A 5,059-nucleotide genomic window follows, 5' to 3' on the forward strand; every position below is an offset into this window, starting at 1 on the left:
GTAAGGTTTTGGCTCATAAATTCATACACAATTTAGAAAATAACAAGTAATGACATATGTTATAGAAATACTAAATCTAACATAGTTTATTTTCTAAGGTATTTCAACAAACTGATACAGTGTCCCGTTTAGGCGAGAGTCAAAGCATCATCCATTGAATAGAGTTGTCAGCTCATCTAAAATGATAACCATTCTAGCAACCTTTTATTCGATCAAGATTGGAATTCAGCGTTGTCCCGTTTAGGCGAGAGTCAAGGCAATTCTATCTTATGAGCTTCCACCATTGTTTCATAACTTGCAAGTCAAGTATGGTCGCCACCATTAGGGTGATCTATACCATACAAAACACTTACAAATTACTTATCATGCGAGGTTAAACGGTGCGAAATTGCTAATGAACGTTCCTCCATTAGGGAGGATTACTCACTAAAACAAACGCGGTGTAAAACCCACAATGGAGATCGAATGTCTCTTGATTAAAAGCTCATTATTTAAAAAAAATATATGTATTTTGTATAATCATTTAAATTCGATATTATAATAATGAAAAATTACAAACTAAAGTTGGTTTAAATAAAAAAAAAAACAACTTTAATTAATTTTCAATTATTATTTAAATTTGAAAAATAAATTCAAATAAATATCGAACAAGTTCCATAATATAATAATGAAACATTACAAATCAAAATTGATTTAAATAAAAAATCAAATTTAATTAATTTTCAATTATTAATTAAATTCAAAAAATAAATTTGAATATAAAATAGAACAAATTTGAAAATATCTTGTTTAAGTTGTTTTAGAAAAATCTAAAAAATCAACTTAAATATCTTTCAAATCAGATTTAATTAAATTTAAAATTAAGTTGTAACCACTTAATTTGAAGATATTCCATTTTAAGTTAATATTTGAAAAGATATTAACCTAAAAAATATCTAAAGAATCTTAATAACCAATGCTTAAAATTCCTCAACTTAATTTTGAAATTTTGAATTCAAAAGATATTCAGATTTAAGTTGGTTAGTTGTGGATAACTAAATATCAACTTAAATGGGAATATTTAATGAAAAATTTAAATTAAGCTTCAGAAAGAATCTAAATGGTTATAATTCTATATTTAATTAAATACAAGAAAATACATATAGTTTAGCTTAGAATATAAAATTCTTTAAACTATGATTTTCTAAATTAATTTCAAAATAAATGAAATTAATTATGTTGCTAATCAATTTTAATTAGGTTAAACTAGTGTAATTAACCTAGTACAGTCATTCAAATCAGGCAAATGGGCCTTCACAATTGGGGTGGTTCATGTGAGGGGGTGCTGGGTTCAGTATGTCGTACCCACTTCTATGGCTCCCAACTCTCACACAAGGCCCAAAAGAGAGGAATTTAACCTTAATAAGAACAACTGTTATTAATTGAATAGGCCCAAAAACTAAATGGGCCTAAATAAATTCTATCAAGAACTATGATAATTTATTTTAGCAACAACAACCTATATGCATCTATAATAAAATTAAACACATAGGCTCACACAGGCACACTTTGGATGGGTCCTATCATGTTGCTAGGTCATACACAGATGAAAGAAGATTGTAAATTATACCTGTTACAAATTATTATCTTGACCAAGGGAGCCATCAGATCATTAGATCTGGCAAAAAGTAACCATGGCTATTTGCAATCAAGTAATAATAGGTTTTGAAAACTTACAAACAAGTTAAAACACATACTCCTGCAACAAGGTTAGTTGGATAGTTGGATAGTTGGATGTAGGATTTATTTAATTTTAAATTAAATATTTAATTTCGAAAATAATTAATTAAATAAATAAAAATAAAAAAAAATTCGAAAAATTTTAAAAAAAAATTGAAAAAATTCGAAATTTTAAATAAAAATTTAAAAATTAAACCTACAATTTTTGAAAAATTAGGTTTCAACCAACCTAAATATCATTTCAAAAATTTGCTAACTACATTTAAATTTTAAATGTTATTTTATAAATAAAAATTAAATAAAAAATTAGAAAAGATAAATAAATATCTTTTTCAAATTTTAAATGTAATTTAAATAAATAAAATAACAAAATTTAAAAAAATTAGCAAAATATCTTATATCATTTAAAAATTACATGATTATAAATATCTTATTTTAAATTTAAAATAAGATAAGATATAATCAAATTTTAAAATAAGATAGATATTTTAAGCAAGAAGATAGATACTAATTCTATTCAAATTCAAATTACACTAATATCTTGAATTAAATTTAAAAAATATTAAATTAATTCAAAATGATAATTAGAATTGAATTAGGAATAGTAATAGTATAAATACAAAACTATACCAAAAATCGGAAGTTAATTCCATGAAAAAACATGAAAAATCGAAGAAAAACAAAAAAAAATTGTGAACTGTACGGACAGATTTGCGATCGCAGGAAAATATCAGCACAGCCCCGATTTTTTCAAATCTTCAAAAAATCATAACTAATTCAAATAAAATCCAAATTAAGTTCTGTAAAAGGCTAACTTGCTTAATTTTTTCCATACTATCCAATAAAAATAATTCCAGAGATAAAATCGCAATTATGTTTCACGAAAATTTTACAAACATCAATCAATCATCAAATAACACTCAATACAACATGATATCATCCAAAGAACATACAAACAATCGTTTTAAAGTCCAAATTTCTTGCAAGTAAATCAATTACCATGGCTCTGATACCAGTTGTTGGAAATTATTTTACCAGGATCTTAGATCTACTCACAAGTATGTTTATTAACATCCTAAATAAGAACTTTCTAAAACGATAAATTAAACACATATAAAGTTTAAGAAACCTTACATTGGGTGCAGCGGAATTAAATGACTCCTTCCGTTCAGATCTCTAACCCTTGAATCCTTTCTGTAGCAGAGTATTATCAAGATCTGAACCTGGATCTCTTTCTCTGAATCCTTGATGCTGAATCTCCTTTGCTGATGATCTTTCTTCACGATCTTCCTCACAATGATTGGGGTATTGCTTGATGTGTGTGGGCACTACTCTAATCACTAAAGTAATTTCGAAATTCAAAGGAAGAAGCAAGAGAGAGAGAGTGGCGGCTAGAGAAGAGAGAGTGGAGGCTTAGGTTTTTCTGATTCAGAAAGTGTAATTTTCCTGAAGCCTTCACTATCTATTTATAGCATTCCACTAGGGTTAGATTTGAATTATAGGCATTAAAATAATGAAAAAATCAACTTAAAATACCTATAAAGGTGGCCGGCCATCGCTTAGTGGACTGGGCCTTGCTTTTTGCAATTTTGCAATTTTAACACCTTTTGTATCTGATTTTCTCAAAAATGCCAATTTCCTAATTCAATCATTTAAATGCCAATTCTAACTATTTAATAACTATAAATAATTATTAAATAATATTGAAATTTATCATATTTATTAATTGAACCATACAAAGTATCATAATTAACAAATATGCCCCTATTAACTCTTTCTTTACAATTTCGCCCTTACTTAGTGAAAATTTCACAAATAGACATAGTCTAATTCGTAAATTATAATTGATTAATCAAAACCAATTACATGAGTCTTACAAACAATATTATCTCAACTAGTGGGGGGACCATGAGTCTATATAACTGAGCTTCCAATAAGTAGATCAAGAATTTAGCACTAAAATTCACTAACTTATTAATTCTTCGTTGAATCCACGCATAGAACTTAGAATTGCACTCTCAGTATATAGAATGCTCTATATGTTCCACCATATAGACACATCATTAGTTATCCATTTTTATAATCCTAATGTGATCAATGATCCTCTATATGAATGATCTAGTCCTAGGGCTGTACACAAATTTTCGTAAACCGCCCAACCCGAATAACCCGACCAAACCAAACTGACAAAACCAAAAAAAAAATACAAACCGACATAACTTGACAAAATTCTAAACCGCCCAATCTGTAAATTGGGCTGGTTGAATTTTGACCCAAACCGCCCAATGAACCCGCCCAAACCGATTTAACCCGATTTTCAGTTTTTTTTTTTTTTATATATATATTATATAATATATAATAATATATAATATATATTAAAAAAAACCCAAACCCTAAATTGAATTTAGATTTGGAATATTATGTATTTAATGTTATTAATTTTTATTTTAGTTGAATCTGAAAAAAAAAAAAAAAAAAAGACATCCTAATTCGGTTTGGGCGGGTTAACCCGCCCAACCCGTCGGTCGGGTACAGAATTTTTTTTTTTTAAATTGGGCAGTTTGCATGTAGAATTTTATAACCCGATCTTTATGTTGGGTTGGAAAATATATAGTATAAACCGACTAAACCGACCGATGTACAGCCCTATGATCTACACAGTAAAGGGATTAAATTACCGTAACACCCTACTATGTATTTTATCCTTAAAACACTTGACCTCGTATAAATGATATTTCAGCTTATGTGAAATGAGATCTCCACCATTTATTTTTGTTTGGTCAAGCTCGAAGGAGATCATCCTTTGCTTACTATTCGCCAGATAGAAGCTATAGATTCCATGTTTATGCTAGCGCTCCCACTCAATTGCACTACCGTGTTCCCAAAATGTACGTATCACCCTGACCTAAAAGTAGGCTTAACTAACAAATCAAAGAACACGAATAGCCTTTCAAGATTGAGCCTAATCATAGCAGGATTAAGATCATTTGATCTAGGATTAACTTGGCGATATTGACTTGAATAGATTTTACGGTAAGTTTAATTAAATCTAAATCAAAGTTCAATATCGGTCCCTTCCGATGCATACTCCATGAATCCAACCTGAGCTTTACTTTAACTAATGTTCTGGAAAGAACATAGTATTTCTCCAAATACAAGTAAACTCTTGTTGTAGATTATCATATCAGTAAAACCTTGTGTCTGATAAATCTAGGAAACTTTATTCACATAGTCATGTTTACTTTCCAATGTGATGACAGCACAATAAACATGATCAAGTATGTGAAAAGGGTTTAAGATGAATTTATAAATCAATTAGACAAGCAATTGATAAAGTGAG

Source organism: Cannabis sativa, chromosome 7 (genome assembly GCF_029168945.1).
Source record: "Cannabis sativa cultivar Pink pepper isolate KNU-18-1 chromosome 7, ASM2916894v1, whole genome shotgun sequence".
In the NCBI taxonomy this organism is placed as follows: domain Eukaryota; kingdom Viridiplantae; phylum Streptophyta; class Magnoliopsida; order Rosales; family Cannabaceae; genus Cannabis; species Cannabis sativa.